The sequence below is a fragment of the Hibiscus syriacus genome, unplaced genomic scaffold (genome assembly GCF_006381635.1).
Source record: "Hibiscus syriacus cultivar Baekdansim isolate YM2019G1 unplaced genomic scaffold, ASM638163v2 tig00111794_pilon, whole genome shotgun sequence".
Taxonomy (NCBI): domain Eukaryota; kingdom Viridiplantae; phylum Streptophyta; class Magnoliopsida; order Malvales; family Malvaceae; genus Hibiscus; species Hibiscus syriacus.
In genome coordinates, this window is record NW_024063180.1 from 331,484 (window position 1) to 353,390 (window position 21,907).

A 21,907-nucleotide genomic window follows, 5' to 3' on the forward strand; every position below is an offset into this window, starting at 1 on the left:
ATTTTGTGTCTCTTTTATCTTCATTTTTATTTTCTCAAATTATTAGTTACGATTTTGCTATATCAGATAGCCGTCTTCCGCAACAATGACATACAAATTATAATGCCAAAATTCTTCAACTCTGCGAGTTGGGTGATCTTCACAATGCAATGGAATTGCTTATCATGTCTAAAAATGCTAAACTTGAACCCAGAACGTGCAGATCTGTTTTACAGCTTTGTGCTGATTTAAAATAATTAACGAATGGGGAAAAAGTTCATTCAATCATTGATTCTAATAATGTTGTACTCGATGAACTCTTGATCTCGAAGCTTGTATCCTGTTATGCTACTTATGGGGATTTAAAGGAAACAAGGAGGGTTTTCAGTAGCCTGGAGAAAAAGAATGTTTATTTGTGGAATTTTATGGTGAGTGAGTACGCAAAAGTTGGGGATTTCAAGGAGAGCATTCGTTTGTTCATGATGATGGTGGAAAAGGGAATTGAAGTGAACTCTTACACATTTTCCTGTGTTCAAGTGTTTAGCAGCTCTAGGAGTTCTTAAAGAAGGTGAATGTGTTCATGGGTAATTTTTAAAACTGGGTTTTTGTGGTTGTAACAGTGTTGTGAACTCTCTCATTGCGTTTTATTTCAAGAGCAGAAGACCTGAAAGTGCGTGAAATGTTTGATAAATTGTTTGACCGAGATGTTGTATCATGGAACTCTATGATAAGTGGCTATGTATCAAATGCTCTTTCACAGAGGGCTGGAGGTCTTTAAAGAGATGTTGTATTTGGGTGTTGAAGTGGATTCGGCTACTATCGTAAGTGTTCTAGTCGGTTGTGCAAATTTTAGTACTTTTTTCATTGGGGAAGGTTGTTCATGGTTTGGCAATAAAATCTTGTTGTGAGAGGATAATCAACTTTAGTAACACTTTACTGGATATGTATTTGAAATGTGGTGATCTCGATGGTGCCTTAGGAGTTTTCGAGAAGATGGGTGAAAGAAATGTTGTGTGATGGACTTCTATGATAGCAGGCTACACCCGGGATGGCCGGTTCGATGGAGCCATCAGATTGCTCAAACAAATGGAGAAGGAAGGTGTTAAACTAGATGTAGTTGCTATCACACATAAAGGCAAATGGCATGGAATCAAATTTGTTTGTGTGTAATGCACTAATGGATATGTATGTTAAATGTGGAAGCATGGATGATGCAAATTTTGTCTTCGTCTATGGCTGTGAAGGACATTATTTCTTGGAATATCATGATTGGAGGTTACTTAAAGAATTGTCTTCCCAACGAAGCTCTTAAAACATTTGCTGCAATGTTCGAAGAACTGAAACCCGACAGCAGAACTATAGCATGTATTCTCCCTGCATGTACCAGCCTATCTGCTCTAGAAAGAGGCAAAGAGATTCATGGTCATATATGAGAAACGGGTATTCTTCATATCAACATGTTGCAAATACACTCGTCGACTTATATGTAAAGTATGGAGTTCTAGGTATTGCATGATTACTTTTCGATATGATTTATTCAAAAGATTGTCTCATGGACAATAATGATTGCCGGATACGGTATGTATGGGTTTGGAAATGAAGCTATTACTACCTTCAATGAGATGAGAGATGCAGGAATTGAGCCATATGAAGTCTCCTTCATTTCTATAGTGTATGCCCGCAGCCATTCTGGATTACTTGAGGAAGGTTGGAGATTCTTCTACATAATGAAAAATAATTTCAACATTGAACCCAAATTGGAACATTATGCCTGCATGGTAGATCTTCTTTCTCGGAACGGTAATCTTTTGAAGGTATATGAATTCATCGAAACCATGCCTATTGCACCAGATGCCACAATATGTGGATCTTTGCTTTGTGGCTGTAGGATTTACCATGAAGTTGAATTAGCCGAGAAAGTTGCAGAACTCGTCTTCAAAAAATACCATATATTTTTTTTTGGATAATTCATTTTTATTATCCAAGAGCAGAAATTTGCTCAAAAGAACAGAGTACTTACATGAGTATCCAGAAATTACAATCAAAGTTACAGCAAAACAACTTCAATAAGCAATACCCCATTTATTACAAAGTGTGATATTGATACTATCAATCCTATTAATGTTTCTACCCCGTAATTTGATTGAAATGGTATCTTTAATGTAGTTGAACATAGCTTCAAAAGATCTTGAGCAACCTGTAAATAACCTTTTGTTCCTCTTTTCCCATATAGTATAGGTAAAGACGTCCAAGCAAGCTTCAAGATAGTAAATAGTAGAGATTTACCTTTCCATGTAGCACATGCCCAAGATATGTGTTCTTCCCAAGAGCATGGTCTTCTTCTAATGCCATTTAGGTGCAAAATCGCATCCCTTAGTGAGCTAGACAAAGGACAATGGAGAAATAAGTGATCCCTAGATTCCAAAGAGACATTGCAAAGAACATGTATTATCAATTTCAAATCCCATTCCAAGCAATCTATCTTTAGTTGGAAGTCTATTTAACAAAGCCATCCAAGTAATAATGCTAAATTTTGGGATATGGAGTGGGAACCATATTAGCTTGTGCCATTTTATTTTCTCCTCCCTGTTTCTGATTTGAAGCCAATATCTTTTATAGTAGCAGCTCCCATGGACAGAATAGTCGAAGCTTGATGCCTCATTTTAAGCAAGCTTCGGAAGCTCCAGCTCATATTAAGATCAATTTCCATGTCCCAGAAATCAGAATTTTTAATGATATAACTATTAATCCAGGCTATCCATAAAGAACCTTCACCCCCAAGCACCTTCCGAATTAAATGCATCATACAAGCTTTGTTCCATGATTTTATATCTTTAAGTCCTAAACCCCCTTCTGATTTAAGAAGACATAGTTTTTTCCAGCTCAATCTAGCTCCCAAAGCTGCCTTGTCCAAACTTTCCAAAAGAAATGTGAACATAGTTGCTCAATTCTGTTTAGAACAGATTGGGGTAGGATTAACTGCCTACACCAGAAATTTGTGATGCTTAACAGAACAGTTTTTATAAGCTCTAATCTACCAGCGTAGCTCAAGTGTCTTCGTGACCATTGATGAAGACGTTCCCTGATATTATCAATAAGAGCAATACAGTCCTTGTCCGAGAGTTTCCTAGTAACTAGAGGAACTCCCAGGTATCTAACAGATATAACCTTGATTGAACCTTGCAATTCGCTTAATTTCATCAATTTGCCTAGGTGATATTCCAGCAGTGTAGAATTCACATTTCTGCGCATTGATTTTAAGGCCATAAATGACATAAAAGTGTTCCAAACACTAATAATTCCCACAGCTGATTCAACATTCACCTTACAAAAAATAAGCAGGTCATCAGCAAAAGTGAGGTGTGTTAAACCAATTTTTTTGCATCTAGGATGAAAGCCAAAAATACCTCGAAGAACAGCCTTGTTGAGGATTTGTGATAAGACGTTCATTGACAGAATGAACAGTAAATGTGAGATTAGATCACCTTGTCGTAAGCCTTTGGCTCCTTTGAAATATCCTATGAGACTTCCATTGAACGAGATAGAATAATGAGCTCCAGTGAAACAAGCTTCTACCCACTTGATGAAAGTAGTAGGAAGACCAATAGCTTTAAGAACAACCAATACAAATCCCCAATACAGAGAGTCGAAAGCCTTGTGGATGTCAATTTTCAATGAACACCTAGGAGAGATAGATTTCCTACCATATCCTTTAACAAGCTCTGAGCCAGAAGAGTGTTATCAACAATGTTCATTCCTTTTACAAAAGTAGTTTGATTGAGAGAGATGATACCAGGGAGTAAAGGAGTGAGTCTTTTAACCAAGATTTTAGTAACAGCTTTGTAAACTACTGAACAACAGGATAGTCCTGAAATCTTTAACTTTACAAGGATTTTAGACTTTAGGAACCAAAGTGATAGAGGTCGAATTGAAAGCTGACAACATATAATAATCTTTGAAAAAATGAGTAATCGCAGCAACCACATCTTCTTCAATATAGGCCATGTACATTTAAAGAAATAAGGAGTGTAGCCATCTGGTCCTAGAGCTTTTTCATTACCTTGAGAAAAAAACGCTTCCTTAATCTCATCTCTAGTTACATCTTTCGTAAGAGCATTGGAAGAATCAGAAGGGATAGAATAATGAAGGAGTTCCTGAAGTAAATTCTGGTCACAAACTTTAATTTCTGGATTTTTAGTTCCGATCATGTTTGTGAAATACTCAATCAATTCGGAAGCCATTGTATCATAGGTTTCGAGTCTGTTTCCATTGTCATCGATAAGAACTCTGATTGTTTCCCTCTTGGATTTAGTAGAAACTGTCGAATGAAAGAACTTTGTACACTTGTCACCATCTTTAAGCCATTGAACTTTAGCCTTTTGCCTTAAGAAAATATTTTCAGCCTCTTTCAAGTTTTTCAATTCATTTTGCAAAAGAAGCTCTTTATGGAAGGAATCTTCAGCTCTTAGTGATAAAAGTTGTTAAGTTTCCAACTCCAATTTCTTCTGGTTACCCGGGCTGAAATGTCACTATAGTAGTGTTGATTAAGAGATTTCAATCTGGTTTTAAGGAGCTTTAACTTGAAAAACAGATTCTGCATGGGGCTGCCTTGAGGAGAAGTTTGCCATGATTCTCTAACCACATTCATGAACTCTAGATGTTGAGCCCAGAAGTTAAAGAATTTAAAAGGCTTTGGGCGATCAACATGAGTATCTTTAGTTAACCAAGTAATAGCCAAACAGTGGTCATAAATTCTCGGAGCTTGAAATTCGACATGGGATTTAGAAAATGAGCTAAACCACTTATGGTTGACAATGACTCTGTCGAGTTTTCTATCAAGGTAAGAATCTTGATGTTTGTTGCTCCACGTGAAGGTGGGGCCAAAGAAAGGGTGGTCACAAAGATCAAAGTCAAAGTGAGCATCTTGGAATTCCTTCATGTCAGAAGAGAGAAACGACCCTAAAAAGGAGGAGTTAGAGCTTTCATTGGAGTTAAGGATGACATTAAAATCACCACCCAGAACCCAAGGAAGGTTACCATACAATATGCCGAAATCGGAAAGAGACTGCCAGAGATTTCTTCTGAGAATTCCATCATTGCTACCATAGACCGTTGTAATCATAAGAGGGGTACTGAGGTATTGACCTTTGATGGAGATACATTGACTAGAAACATGAGTAATAGAAAAGTTTAGACTTTTTTTCCATAGGATCCAAATCCTTCCGTTGTCAGCAAAATCATAGTTGGTAATAGAATGCCAATGCTCAAATTTAGTGTTAAGAATAATAAGAGAATTACTAGCTTTCACTCTAGTTTCTAAGAGGCACAAAACATCAATCTTATTAATGGTAGCTCTATTCAGAACACTACTTGCTTTAGAGGACTATTAAGACCTCTAATATTCCAAAATCCAATCATCATTGGGATGAATTAGAAGTGGCAGCCACATTACTACTCACTTCAGTATGCTTAACCTTATCAATTATGTCCTTTTTCTTTGATTTCAGTTCATTTACTAGAGCATCCACTCCAGACGATGCGGCTCTTTTCTTTAAAGGAGCCCTGTAGGTAAAGAAACATTTGCTTCAGATGCAGATAAAACTGTAAACCTGTTCATTGAACCAGCAATAATCGTTTTCAGGTTATCTTTTAGGGGCCTACCTCTACTCTTCTTAACAACAGAAGGTTCAGGAACGTTGTCTAAATGAGGTCAGAAGTAGCAGATTCATTTGTGACAGTAGTATCAATGTTATCATTAAAAATAGAATCAATAGTAGCAGTAGTATCCGTAACATCAATATGGTTAATACCAGAATCAAACAACCATCTTTAATATTTTTTCCTTTGCTCCATTATCTCCTGTTTGGAAACTCTCCTGAAGAAGTTCAATCCTTCTTCTACTGTAGTTACTACAGGATTATTTTGAGTAACAACTTTCTTTTTCCATACTTGAGTAGTTGAATGAGCTGCATGTTTTTGTTTGTTACATTTTTATCACTATGCTCGAACATTCTACAGTTTTTACAGTGTGGTAGAAGCCAAGGTACCTCGACAAGAATTTAGGTAACAGTTTCATCATTCAGAAGAACATCCACATACTCAGGAATATTATCATCAATACCAATCTTAATGCATAACTTAGCATACTCTAATCTTTGCCTAGAAGCGGTAACAGAGTCCATAGAAAGTGGGACTCCGATGCCACTTGCAATATAGCTTAGCCCTGCTCTAGAGTAAAGTTCTAATGGCACATTGTAAAGATGAATCCACACTGGGATTTTAGCAAGATCAAAGTCTAATTTTTTCAGACTTGGCTCCCATTTCCTAATGATCAAAGGCTTATTAAAGATATGCCAGGGGCCATTTTCTAACACCCAATTCCTTTCAGCTTCAGAATTAAACGAGAAAATGTAGATGTTGTTACCTGCCAAGCTAATTTGAGCACTGCTCCCTTTGAGAGCTTTCTTCCACATGAAATCAATAGTTTTCTGCAGAGTGGTAAAGTTGGGAGGAGGCCCAAGAAACTGTCCAACTAACGAAAGCTTCTAATTTGCAATCCCCTCTTCAAAGACCTCCGGTGGAGGTTGTACCCACGGAGAACCATCGCGCGATTGGGGGGGGGGGAATTTCCAGGCCTTGCCCTAACGAGTGGACGAATAATTTCCTCTAATCCATGGGACAAGAACGATGGAGAGATATTGAGAAAGATCGAAGAGACGAACCCACCAGAGCGACGACAGAAATCCGCGTTAGTCCTGCTAACGATAGATGTCTTAGTCCGAGTCTAAAATACCGGATATTACGTGCTCTTGGCTAATATCTATGCCAATGCTAAAAAGTGGGAGGAAGTGAAGAGAATGAGAGAGAGAATTGGAATGAAAGGCTTAAGAAAGAGCCCAGGCTGCAGGGATAGAGATAAAGGGCAAAGTTAATCTCTTCGTAAGTGGAAACAATTCACACCACAATCCAAAAAAGATAGAATCTTTGCTAAAGAAGCTAAGGAGGAAGATGGATATTTGCCAAAAACCAATTATGCTTTGATTAATGGAGATGAGATGAAAAAAGAAATGGCTCTCTGTGGGCAGTGAGAAATTAGCCATGGGTTTCGGGTTATTAACGTTACACCGAGAAAAGCAATACCAGTAACCAAGAATCTGTGAGTATGCGGCGACTGTCACAAAAATGGCCAAGTTCTGTCTAAGGAAACTGGTAGAGAAATTGTGCTCAGAGATTCAGATCGATTTCACCATTTCAGGATAGATATTGTTCTTGCAGAGGTTTCTAGTGAGTAGGCCAACTCTTCTTATGTAATTTTGGGTAAATTTCACTTCTAAATATGTTTTCAATGTATCAATCAGATTATTCTATTCAAATATGACATGAAACATATTCAAAATGTTAGAAGATAACGATAAACATATGTGGTAAGAAATGAATCTAAGTAAAGCACAATGAAGACACCAGAAAAGATAAAATCGTTCGAAATCGTGTCACAAAGAAAATATTTGAAGATCAAGAATGTTGGGAAATAAACAGAGTACGAGTAATTTCTCTATAACCAAGATTAGTGATAATGCAAAATAAAAGTGGAAAAATAAACCTGAAATTGATAACGGAGTTCAGCCAATTATGCTACGTCCCTGGACTGTTGCAAATCTTTTACTAAGAGAGAAATTTACATGTACTTACAAAACACTCACTACTTACAAGAAAGCTCTCTAGTATTGAGAGAAAGAAATGATTTGGGATTTGGGATGATTATGAAGCTAAATGAGCTAGGGTATTTATAGTTGAAGTTTAAGGACTAACTTCTAAATACCCTAAAATTCAAGGACTCAATTTTATAATATCACTTGACAATTTCAACAATTTGGTGCTGCCCAAATTGTTGAATTCTTCAGCCACCCATGTGGGGGAAAAAACCAACGCCCCACTTGTTAATATTCAACAATCTCCACTTGAAGACTGATTTTAATTTGTCTTCACCTCGATCAATGCAGCAATATTTCTGCTCTTGTACTGTAGCATGCCAACTGAAGCTGAATACAATTTCAGTTTGTCCACAGTCACCGCCTGTAAACCACTTGTTATGGGCGGTTTCTGTGGTTTCCTTGTCCCTCAATGTCTTCGCCCTTCGAATCTTGTCCACTAGTCTTTGAAGGATTGTTCCACTTGAACATCCTCGGCAAGCCCTTTCTTCGACCCTTCTCTTAAGATAGTCTCTGAAGCCATATTCTCTACACAAAACATGATCGACAAATTCCTTAGACATGGGCAACTCCTCCTGCACTTGGCTTCTAATTCTTGGCAGAAATGAACCTTATTGAGCTAACTCTCAAGCCTCTTCGATCCTGGGTTCGTCCTCTTCTCTGGACAACTCGATCTTGGGCTCATCCATCACCTTGGATAACTCAGCTCCCTCGGGTAATTTTGCAACTTCTGGCATCTTAAGTCTGTGCCCCCTCATTTTCTCGACTTTTACCCTCGGTTTAACATCTTTGGCACTCAAACTTGTGCCAAGACTGCACACATTTTCACCAGATCCACCTGGTTCATCTTTGAGTGGACTTTCTTTGTCACTCGAGGAACAACCTTCTCATCCTGACTGGCCTTCATCGTGGAATCTCTTACCGCTACCCTCGGATTTTGGGTTTCTTTGGGAAGTCTTTCTTCTTGACTCAAATTCTTTGATGGACTCTGCGGTTGTCAAGGCTTCAAACAGCCCCTTGACTTTTCTTCGCTCTTAATACTTCTTGCCATGGCTTTCAATCGAACATGAAAGTGAAGAATCCAATTCTTCAGTCAAACTTGGGACTTTGACCATGAGTTTTCTGAATCGACTCACATACTCCTTAAGTCCCTTTATGCTGAGACGTCTTAACTTGGACCATGCCTTCATCCTAGCATACTGTGAGCGGACTTGCTCACATTGCACCCTCGTTGACAACTTTATCTCTTGCTATCGTACCGGGTACCTTCTTATGTTCGACTGCTTTGACACCTACAGTCTCGTCACGTCTCGATCCTGGATTGACTTGAGAACTTGTAGTCATACCATGTCTTGTTCCTTCTTGGCCGTATTATCCCTCAATCGGGCCAAGTCTTTTTCTTGGCTTGGTAGCTTTAACATTTGCGACCGCGCCAATTCTTGCTACTTCTCCTTCTTTCATCTTCATGATGGTTGTAAGGAGACGCTTCTCAGGAAATCCTCTAATCAAATGAGGACCATCACAGAAGTAGCACTTTAACTTTTCTTTGTTCACCTTCTTCTTCGCACCGGACTTCGCCTTGTCATTCTTTCCCGATGGCTTTTCTTGGCTACGAACAGTTGTTGGCTCACTATGGCCATTCGAAGAGCTTTCTCTACCATCTCCCTGCTGCACCTTTTCCCGTCTCCACCATGTTGCCACTATCTCTAGGCATGGGCCTGGACGACACATCGCTACTTGGCTGTCACCTGCAAGCTCAATCAGCTTTCCGGCTACAACTATGGTCCCCGAAAGTCTCTGGGCATTACCTTGCTCTCCCCCGAGCATTGCCCCTGGTCTAAGTCATTCCAAGAAAGTCTTGAGCGCATCCCATTCACTCATTTCTCCCTTGCATCTGAGCAGCTCTCTCTTGAGCTCATCAACTTTGTTTCTCAAAGTCATCACTCCCACTCGAATCTGGCTTCTTTTGGATCGTTTCTGACAATTCTTGTGAACCACCGTGTATTAGAATACCTCCGTCGACAAATTATGCCAACCAAATTTCACTATTTATTCGTAAATAGTAACCACGAAAAAATTGAAAAAATTCACAACCAAAAGCTCTGATACCAGTTGTTGGGAAATAAACAGAGTACGAGTAATTTTCCTATAACCAGATTAGTGAGAATGCGAAATAAAAGTAGAAAAATAATACCCAAAATTGATAACGGAGTTCAACCAATTATGCCTACATGTCTGGACTGCTACAAATCTTTTACTAAGAGAGAAAATTTACAAGTGTTTACAAAACACTCACTACTCACAAGAAAGCTCTCTAGTATTGAGAGAAATAAATTATTTGGGATTTTGGGATGATTATGAAGCTAAATGAGCTAGGGTATTTACAGTTAAAGTTTAAGGACTAACTTGTAAATACCCTAACATTCAAGGACTCAATTTTATAATTATCACTTGACAATTTCAACAATTTGGTGTTGTTCAAATTGTTGAATTCTTCAGCCACCCATGTGGGGAAAAACCAGTCGCCCCACTTGTTAATATTCAATAAAAAAGAATACACAACTTTTCAGGCTAAAACAATAACACATAAGTCATTGTATTTTAACCATTAAATGACTAATACATCAGCAGAAAAGAACAGCACACCAATATATGATTCTTTTGCTTCTTTCTTTTGTCATTTCCCCCTCAAAATTCAACGTATACTACTTTTCTTCTTCTCATTTATCATAAATAAATTGTACAAAAATCAATAATAAATAAACGAAAACTCTAATCACAAATTTCCCCTAATCCAAAATCTAGTACTGTTTTGTTCAGCCATACCATTTTGAGAGGAGAACTAAGATAACAAGGAAAACTATTGAAGAAAGGGCAATTACAACACCAATAACAACCTTATTTGGCCCATGATGATGTTTCTTTTCACTTGTATCATCTGCACTATCATCACAGAATCACTGTCACTATCTCCAGAAGAATCCTTAGAGTAGGTGACATTGGCATTCCGTGTTTATCACAAGGAGAAATCCCAAGCTTCATTTTTATGACAAAACATAATGATTGTAACACAAATTGATATTCCCACCAACCTTGAAAGCATCCAGTCTCTTTATAACTAGCATTGAATGGCAAAACCCAATGAAGATCATTGTTCTCAAGTTTCAACACTTTCAAGCCTTTCAACTCCGTCTGAAAAGCATGAATACTCTGATTTGAGCAAAAAATCAACTTAATCTCGGATACTTCAAATTAGTTGTTGTCGAAAAACTACCTCGGCGAGTGCAGTTGAAGCCAATTTAGAAGCCTACTACACATCTCAACTGTAGACCTTTCCTCATGAACATATGTAACTATCCTCCTTAGCATACATGTGAATTAGGCATATCAGAAACTAGTTTGTTTCACTTCATTATTTTATACAATGTTTCATAATGATAACTGACAGGTTCTAATGGAAATTAACCATACCTGACCATCATTGGAGTTTCTCACAGTCCAACTTCCGTGAAGAACCGACACCATCAGATAATCGAGAAAGAACACGAAAGCCATTAACACAACCATCAAAGTAACGGACATCACGTTCCGGCGAAACCACGTGTGCCTTTTCCCAACATGAACACCCTTGTTAAAATGGTTCCCAATAAAAAGATCATTGGCCCCAAAAGACCTGAGAAATTACTTGTTATTCTGATTCTTCGACACCCGAATGAACTCCTCGGCTATCCTTGCTAATGCTACACTAGCTCTTGATCAAACCTCAATCATTCATTCATAGTCTTGATATGATTATGGAAAATATGAAACCCTGAACTGTTTTACTCTATTTTTCATTGTCTTACGTCTAACAAAGACATGTCAACAAATATGAACATATGTCAAAATTAATACAGTTCCAGTTGTTGGTGAAGAAGTAACATTAAAAATTGACCGGGGGGGGGGGATGGATCGATGGTGTAGAATTTGATAAAATAAGAATGTCAATGAAGGTGCAAGAATTAAAAGGGACGCTAAGAAGTAGGTGTTGGTGATACAGTGAGTTGGAGGAGTAGGAGTGGAATGAAAGGCAAACAACTTGGAGCTCTCAACCGCAGTTTTGAATATATATAGAATGTTCTTCTATACGCTGACGAGTAGTGATGAGCACCACTAACGACGAGCGTCATTAATTTAATTTATAAAAATTTAAATTTTAAATGATTCAACGTATAATTTTAAATTAGTTAAAAATTTAAAGACAAATATTTAAAATAAAGGGTAAATTATACCAATACTATCTAACTATTGCCCCTTTACATTTTGACCAATATTTTTAAAATTTTGCCAATCAGAATACTCAACTATATAAATGTATTCAATTAATTCACTTTTCGTTAATATTTAATAGAGAAGCTGATGTGATAGTTGAAATATTGATATAATTACATATTGGATCATTGTTACTTATATATTTATCAATTTGGTCCTAATTTTAATAATTTAAAATAAACTTAACTCTTAAATCAAATGGTGTCATGTATAATAACCCAAAAGTCAACTTTTTTATTTTAATTTTAAAAGTTACGACATATTCTATATTTATAAAAAAACAAAATTTATAACAAAAACCTTTACTAAAAAATTGAATAACTCAAGCAATAATTTATGATATTATTTAAACCAAACTAAATTTATCGCCCTTTTGATATAGGTCAATCTCTTAGTGCAATATTTTCATGCTAAGCCCACCGAGAATCTTATCAGTATAAACTTTTTATTAAATATAGACATAAAATTTTATGTTAGGAGACAAATTTTAAAATGTTAAAGGATGACTGTATCAAACACGAAAGAAATATATGTCACTTTTCTATAAAAATAAATGGATAAAAATTTATTAGTTTTACAAGTTAGACTATATCACCTTTTTTAGTAGAATGTCATTTACTAATAGTAGTAGGATAAAAAAATTCAGCGAACTTTAGATGTATGGGTTAATTAACTATATTTTCTTTAAAACAAAAAGAGGTTATGGTATCATTGACGAGATGCTTCTGAGAATCATAAATAGAATTTCTAGTAAAAAATTTATTTTGTTATCTTATTTGAGGGTTAAGTTTATTTTAATTTATTAAAATTAGGACAAATTGATAGAATATATAAGTAATAATGACCAAAAGTGTAATTATACCAAATATTTTAATTGTCATATCAGTTTCTCCATTAAATATTAATGGCAAGTGGCTTAATATATTGCATTTAAATAGTTTAGTTATGTCAGTGACAAAATTTCAAAAATATTAGTCAAAATGGAAAGTGAAAATAGTTAGGTGGTCACTAATATAGTTTACCCTTTATTTTAAATAATTTATCATTAAATTTTTAATTAATTTTTAATTATACGTTGAGTTGCTACTTATCGAGCGCGGTAGAATATATATATATATATATATATTCCATCAAACATAAGAAAAAGAAAATTGTGGGATTTTACCTTTCATTATTTTCAATTGCATTGAAGACTTAAGAGCATCTGAATAGTTTTCACTTACTTAAATCAAAAGAATAAAGTAATTAAATTTCTAAGATTAAAAGGAAATATGAAACTAAAATTCAAATATAGGAAGGGCTGAGATCGTAATTAGACCCTTTACAAACCGTTAGCTTTTTTAGTTGAAGCTTAAAACTTTCGCATTTCAAAAATAAAGTTCCCTGTTTTTCCATGGCTAAAACTGCACCAAACTTGTGTTTCTCTACCCTAAATCAAAACCGTAGAGAAAACTTATTCTTATCTAAAAATGGTTGCTTTATCCATTGATAACCGACTTATTAGTTGTCATGCCAAATTATTAGTTGTCATACAACTAATAATAGTTGTATAATGCATAATAATGGTTCATAATGCATTGTAAGTTGGCAACAATAATGGTTCATAGTTGGCACTAATAATGGTTGAAAAGTGACATGGAAAAATCTCACATTTAGTCATTGTAATTTAGGGTATTTTCAAGATTAGTCCTTAAAGCTTCTATTATAAATACCCTAGCTCATTTAGCTTCAAAACCATCCCAAAGCATTCTAGCTTTCTTCCAATACTAGAGAGAATTTAGAGAGTTTCTTGAGAGTTGTTTTCTCCTTTTTATCAAGAGAGAATTATCATTTTTTCTCCTTGGTATATCGAGAAAAGTTGTAATTCCTATTTTCTCATAGTGAAATTCTTCTACCGTTGTCCGTGGTTTTTGCCCTATATTATTTAGGGGTTTTCCACGTAAATTTTGTGTCTCTTTTATCTTCATTTTTTATTTTCTCAAATTATTAGTTGCGATTTTGCTCTAACCGATAGCCGTCTTCCGAAACAATTGGTATCAGAGCCAGATTTGAGTGTGTAATATCTGCTTCTTGTCTTTGTGGTTGCCACCAAAAGGTGGATCCTCCAACATAAGAAAGTATGAAGGTATTACCCATTCTTTGAAGGTTCCAAAGAACTATTCACGATAGTGAAATAGTGGGAGTTATCCGTAATAGAAGCTATGGCAACGAAATTTGATATTGAAAAATTTAATGGGAGAAATTTCTCATTGTGAAAATTGAAGATGAAGGTCGTCCTGAGGAAAGACGGGTTCCTAGCAGCTATCAGTGAAAGGCCGGTAGATTTCACAGACGACAACAAATGGATCAAAATGGACGGGAATGCTATGACAAACTTTCATCTAGCATTAGCAGATGAATTATTGTCAAGCATCGAGGAGAAGAAGATAGCTAAGGAGATATAGGATCATCTCACCAAATTGTACGAGGCCACATCGTTGCACAATAAAATTTTCCTTAAGAGGAAATTGTACACTCTCCGGATGTCAGAATCTACTTCAGTGACGGAGCACATAAACACACTGAACACTTTATTTTCTCAGCTTACATCCTTAAGCTGTAAAATAGTAGAACAAGAACGTGCTGAACTTCTACTTCAAAGTCTACCGGATTCGTATGATCAACTCATCATCAAATTGATAAACAATAATGTCATCAATCTAGTCTTCGATGACGTTGTAGCTGTTGTTCTACAAGAAGAAAATCAGCGCAAGAACAAGGAAGACAAACAAGTAAATCTACAACAAGCAGAAGCGTTGACAACGATGAGAGGGAGATCAAGAGAACGTGGCGAAAGCAGCAGTCACAAACATGGTAGATCGAAGTCGAGAAGCAAGAAGAATTTAAAGTGCTACAACTGTGGAAAGAAGGGTCACTTGAAGAAGGATTGTTGGAGTCTAAATAAAAACTCCAATCCACAAGGCAATACTGTAAACACTTCAGATGATGGAGATGCTCTATGCTGTGAAGCGTCAACTACCGTAGAAGGTAGAAAGGGATATGCAAACATATGGCTCATTGATTCGGGAGCAACATATCACATGACCTCAAGAATAGAATGGTTCCATCATTATGAACCTGTCTCAAGAGGATCTGTGTAGCGCAATGATCATGCCTTAGAGATCATTGGGCGTGGGAACCATCAAATTGAAGATTTATGATAGAACAATTAAAGTTGTTCGAGATGTGTAGCACATGAAAGGCCTGAAGAAAAATTTATTATCCTACGGATTATTGGATAATAATGCAAGTAAGATTGAAACACGGAAAGGAATCATGAAGGTGTTCTGTGGAGCGTTTGTGGTACTGAAAGGCGAAAAGATAGCTGTAAACTTGTACATGTTGAAGGAAGAAACTTTGCTAGAAGCAGAAGCCTCTGTTGCCTCATGTAGTTCAGATTCTGAAATGCTATGGCATCAGAAACTTGTACAGATGTCAGAACAAGGAATGAAAGTCCTTGTGAAGCAAAAGCTACTTCTAGGCTTAACAAAGGTGTCACTTCCTTTGTGTGAGCATTGCATAACAAGTAAGTAGCACCGATTGAAATTCAACTCGTCAAATTCTAGAGCCAAAAGTGTTCTAGAATTGGTTCACCCTAATGTATGGTAAGCACCAGTTACATCCCTAGGCGGAGCAAAATACTTTGTCTCATTTATTGATGACTACTCCAGGAGATGTTGGGTGTAACCTATTAATAAGAATTCAGATGTGTTTTCCACTTTCAAAAACTTCAAAGCGCGGGTGGAACTTGATTCTGGAAATAAGATCAAGTGTTTCAGAACAGATAATGGAGGAGAATACACAAGTGAAGAATTTGATGACTTTTACAGGAAAGAAGGCATCAAAAGACAGTTCACAGTGGCAAACACTCCTCAACAAAATGGAGAGGCAGAGTGGATGAACAGAACCTTGTTAGAAAGAACAAGAGCAATGTTGAGGGATGCAGGCCTAGAAAAATCATTCTGGGCAAAAGCAGTCAATACCGCCTGTTATTTAGTGAATCGAGCTCCATCAATTGCAATAGAGCTGAAGACACCAATGGAGATGTGGACTGGTAAACCAGCTGATTATTCAAACCTACATGTATTTGGAAGTATTGTATACATGATGTACAACGCCCAAGAAATTTCAAAGTTGGATCCAAAATCCAAGAAATGCAAATTCTTGGGGTTTGCTAATGGATTAAAGGGGTATCCCTTGTGGGATCCCACTGCCCGCAAAGTGATCATTAGCAGGGATGTTATCCTTGTAGAAGATAAGCTACAAAGAAAAGAAGATGATGATATCGCTGAAAAGTCAGAGACTACACAGATACATGTGAAAAAGGAGTTTGAACAAGGAGATTCTTCTGAAGCAGAACAAGCACATGATGAACAAGAACCAGAGAGTTCTAAAGTTCCAACAACTCGTCAATCAGATCGTGTGAGAAGACGTCCCAATTGGCACTCAGATTATGTTATAGAATGTAATATTGCATACTGCCTTTTAACAGAGAACGGTGAGCCATCAACATACCAGGAGGCAATAAACAGCTCAGATGCTTCACTGTAGATGATGGCAATGCAAGAAGAAATTGAAGCCCTTCATAAAAATAATACATGAGACCTTGTGCCACTACCACAAAGAAGGAAGCCAATTGGTAACAAATGGGTCTTTAAAATCAAGCGAAATGGTGACGATCAAGTTGAGAGGTATCGTGCAAGACTGGTGGTCAAATGATATGCTCAAAAAGAAGGTATTGATTTCAATGAAATATTTTTAATTAATTTATAATTATACGTTGAGTCGCTACTTATCGAGCGCAGTAGAATATATATATATATATATATTCCATCAAACATAAGAAAAAGAAAACTGTGGGATTTTAGCTTTCATTATTTTCAATTGCATTGAAGACTTAAGAGTATCTGAATAGTTTACACTTACTTAAATCAAAAGAATAAAGTAATTAAATTTCTAAGATTAAAAGGGAAAATATGAAACTAAAATTCAAATATAGGAAGGGCTGAGATCGTAATTAGACCATTTACAAACCGTTAGCTTTTTTAGTTGAAGCTTGAAAGTTTCGCATTTCAGAAATAAAGTTCCCTGTTTTTCCATGGCTAAAACTGCACCAAACTTGTGTTTCTCTCCCCTAAATCAAAACCGTAGAAAAAACTTATTCTTATCTAAAAATGGTTGCTTTATCCATAAACCTTCTTCAAAAGCCACTCTCGTCTCCAATTATCAGCTCTTGCACCCCTATCCGAATCTCAGCTTCGCCGATAAGGTCCATTGATAACCGACTTACAGATTATAATGCCAAAATTCTTCAACTCTGCGAGTTGGGTGATCTTCACAATGAAATGGAATTGTTTTTCATGTCTAAAAACGCTAAACTTGAACCCAGAACGTGCAGCTCTGTTTTACAGCTTTGTGCTGATTTAAAATAATTAACGGATGGGGAAAAAGTTCATTCAATCGTTGATTCTAATAATGTTGTACTCGATGAACTCTTGAGCTCGAAGCTTGTATCCTTTTATGCAACTTGTGGGGATTTAAAGGAAGCAAGGAGGGTTTTCAGTAGCCTGGAGAAAAAGAATGTTTATTTGTGGAATTTTATGGTGAGTTTATTTGTGGAATTTTATGGTGAGTGAGTACGCAAAAGTTGGGGATTTCAAGGAGAGCATTCGTTTGTTCATGATGATGGTGGAAAAGGGAATTGAAGTGAACTCTTACACATTTTCCTGTGTTCTCAAGTGTTTAGCAGCTCTAGGAGGTCTTAAAGAAGGTGAATGTGTTCCTGGGTATTTTTTAAAACTGGGTTTTGGTGGTTGTAACAGTGTTGTGAACTCTCTCATTGCGTTTTATTTCAAGAGCAGAAGACCTGAAAGTGCGTGAAATGTTGATAAATTGTTTGACCGAGATGTTGTATCATGGAACTCTATGATAAGTGGCTATGTATCAAATGCTCTTTAACAGAGGGCTGGAGGTCTTTAAAGAGATGTTGCATTTGGGTGTTGAAGTGGATTCGGCTACTATCGTAAGTGTTCTAGTCGGTTGTGCAAATTCCGGTACTCTTTCATTGGGGAAGGCTGTTCATGGTTTGACAATAAAATCTTGTTGTGAGAGGAGAATCAACTTTAGTAACACTTTACTGGATATGTATTCGAAATGTGGTGATCTCGATGGTGCCTTACGAGTTTTCGAGAAGATGGGCGAAAGAAATGTTGTGTCATGGACTTCTATGATAGCAGGCTACACCCGGGATGGCCGGTCGATGGAGCCATCAGATTGCTCAAAGAATGGAGAAGGAAGGTGTTAAACTAGATGTAGTTGCTATCACAAGCATTCTTCATGCTTGTGCTAGAAGTTGTTCGTCGAATAATGGCAAGGATGTACATGATTACATAAAGGCAAATGGCATGGAATCAAATTTGTTTGTGTGTAATGCACTAATGGATATGTATGCTAAATGTGGAAGCATGGACGATGCAAATTCTGTCTTCTCGTCTATGGCTGTGAAGGACATTATTTCTTGGAATACCATGATTGGAGGTTACTCGAAGAATTGTCTTCCAACGAAGCTCTTAAACGTTTGCTGCAATGTTCGAAGAACTGAAACCCGAAAGCAGAACTATGGCATGTATTCTCCCTGCATGTACCAGCCTATCTGCTCTAGAAAGAGGCAAAGAGATTCATGGTCATATATTGAGAAACGGGTATTCTTCAGATCAACATGTTGCAAATGCACTCGTCGACTTATATGTAAAGTGTGGAGTTCTAGGTATTGCACGATTACATTTCGATATGATTTCTTCAAAAGATTGTCTCATGGACAATAATGATTGCCGGATACGGTATGCATGGGTTTGGAAATGAAGCTATTACTTTTTTTTAATGAGATGAGAGATGCAGGAATTGAGCCACATGAAGTATCCTTCATTTCTATAGTGTATGCCCGCAGCCATTCTGGATTACTTGAGGAAGGTGGAGATTCTTTACATAATGAAAATGATTTCAACATTGAACCCAAATTGGAACACTATGCCTGCATGGTAGATCTTCTTTCTCGGAACGGTAATCTTTTGAAGGCATATGAATTCATCGAAACCATGACTATTGCACCAGATGCCACAATCTGGGGATCTTTGCTTTGTGGCTGCAGGATTACCATGAAGTTGAATTAGCCGAGAAAGTTGCAGAACTCGTCTTCAAGCTAGATCAGGAAAATACCGGATATTACCTGCTCTTGGCTAATATCTATGCCGAGGCTGAAAAGTGGGAGGAAGTGAAGAGAATGAGAGAGACAATTGGAAGGAAAGGCTTAAGAAAGAGCCCAGGCTGCATCTGGATAGAGATAAAGGGCAAAGTTAATATCTTCGTAAGTGGAAACAATTCACACCCACAATCCAAAAAGATAGAATCTTTGCTTAAGAAGCTAAGGAGGAAGATGGATATTTGCCTAAAACCAATTATGCTTGATAATGCAGATGAGATGAAAAAAGAAATGGCTCTGTGGGCACAGTGAGAAATTAGCCATGGGTTTCGGTTTATTAACATTACCACCGAGAAAAGCAATACGAGTAACCAAGAATCTCCGAGTATGCGGCGACTGTCACAAAATGGACAAGTTCATGTCCAAGGAAACTGGTAGAGAAATTGTGCTCAGAGATTCAGATCGATTTCACCATTTCAAGGATGGATATTGTTCTTGCAGAGGTTTCTGGTGAGTAGGCCAACCCTTTTATGTAATTTTTGGTAAATTTCACTTCTAAATATGTTTTCAATGTATCAATCAGATTATTCTATTCAAATATGACATGAAACATATTCGAAATGTTAGAAGATAACGATAAACATATGTGGTAAGAAACTGAATCTAAGTAAAGCACATGAAAGACACCAGAAAAGATAAAATCGTCGAATCGTGTCACAAAGCAAATATTTGAAGATCAAGAAGAATACACAACTTTCAGGCCAAAACATTAACACAAGTCATTGTATTTTAACCATTAAATGACCAATACATCAGCAGAAAAGAACAGCACACAGTATATGATTCCTTTGCTTCTTTCTTTGTCATTTCCCCCCTCAAAATTCCACGTATAGCTACTTTCCTTCTTCTCATTTATCATAAATAAAGTGTACAAAATATCAATAATAAATAAACGAAAACTCTAATCACAAATTTCCCCTAATCCAAAATCTAGTACTGTTTTGTTCAGCCACACCATTTTGAGAGCAGAACTAAGATAACAGGGAAAACTATTGAAGAAAGGGCAATTGCAACACCAATAACAACCTTATTTGGCCATGATGTTGCTTCTTTTCACTTGTATCATCTGCACTATCATCATCAGAATCACTGTCACTATCTCCAGAAGAATCCTTAGGAGCAGGTGACATTGGCATTCCGTGTTTATCACAAGGAGAAATCCAAAGCTTCATTTTTGATAACAAAACATAATGATTGTAACACAAATTGCTATTCCCACCAACCTTGAAAGCATCCAGTCTCTTTATAACTAGCATTGAAAGGCAAAACCCAATGAAGATCATTGTTCTCAAGTTTCAACACTTTCAAGCCTTTCAACTCTGAGAAAAACCTGGGACAGTACCATTCAACTGGTTATTACTCATCAACATGAACCAAACCTTGAATACTGATATAGAATCTGGGATTGACCTAGAAAATGAATTGGAATCCAAAGATTTTTTAATGATATCAAGTCACCAAACTTAGTGGAATCACCCCATTTAGTCCATTTGAAGAAAGGTTCAAGTATTCAGGTCTTCAAGAAGGTTAAGAGAAGTTGGTATGTTTCTTCTGAGCTTGTTATCGGATAAATCAACATGGGTCAGATTCTGATGCAGGTGCCTTGGAAGAGAACCGATGAGATTAGCATGAGAAATGGTTACTGTCTTTAACTTATGCATATTCTCAAGGATCACATAGAGGCCTGTGGTGTTAACCGGAGTGAATGAAACGGTGAGATCGGTCAGGTTAACGAAAGATGAGACCCAGACGCTGGTGAGGCGGCAGAGGGAGCGAACGCAAGAGAAGGAACTGAGGGAATGTGATGGATCAGAAGGGAAACGGATAGGGGAAGTATGACAGTTGGTGAAGCAAAGGGAATGTAGGTAAGATAGGGACTTGAGAGCTGTGAAAGAGAGGGAAAGGTCGGCAGAGCAGTTGGAGAGGTGGAGGGAAACGAGGCGGCGGAAGGGCTTGGAGTTGTCGCAAACGGTGGCGTTGTTAAGGGAAGGTGAATGCAAGGGTCTCTTGCGGTGGGGATGTTGAGGGATTCGAGGCTTCAATTTGTTTGGGGTCTAGTGTAGAGGGTGGTTCAGTGGTGGCAGCGACGGCGAGGCGGAGGAGGAGGAAGAAGAATGGTGCTAAGTTAAGTGATGGCGGTGGTCGTTTCATGGTTGAAAATGGTGAGTTTTTAGTGAGGTTGGAGCTTGGGAGTTGTATTATTTTATAACTAAATACTCCTATTAGATTTTATGTTACCCATGCATGACAAGCGCCAAAGTGCCAATTTTCAATTTTTTGTCACATCAATTAAATTTTAATGATGTAAGCGACATATAATACAATCCCAAACATCACACCATCAAATGAACTAACAATGAAAAAAAGTTATGAAGTTTAAGCTTAATATGAAAAAGAAAATTAAAAATTATTAAATTAATTTATCCAAATATACTTTTGGAAGTTGGATTGACATGGATTCCAACTTCCCCTCCTCATCGGTACCAGTACCGAAGTGCCAAAATTTCTATTTAGTCCAACCTTTTGTAATTTAGAAGGAAAACACTAGAAAAAGATTGATGAACCCTAAGGACTTGAAATGTATTATCTAAAAATGAAGGAGACTTCCTTG

The 21,907-nt window shown here is 37.0% G+C and overlaps 3 pseudogenes; 2 read left to right on the top strand and 1 right to left on the bottom strand.

Moving 5' to 3' along the window:
• Positions 1-174: 174 nt before the first annotated feature.
• Positions 175-7,264, top strand: LOC120170817 (annotated as a pseudogene).
• A 3,240-nt stretch (positions 7,265-10,504) lies between these two features.
• Positions 10,505-21,474, bottom strand: LOC120170803 (annotated as a pseudogene).
• LOC120170802 lies at positions 17,137-19,750 on the top strand (annotated as a pseudogene).
• Positions 21,475-21,907: the final 433 nt, after the last annotated feature.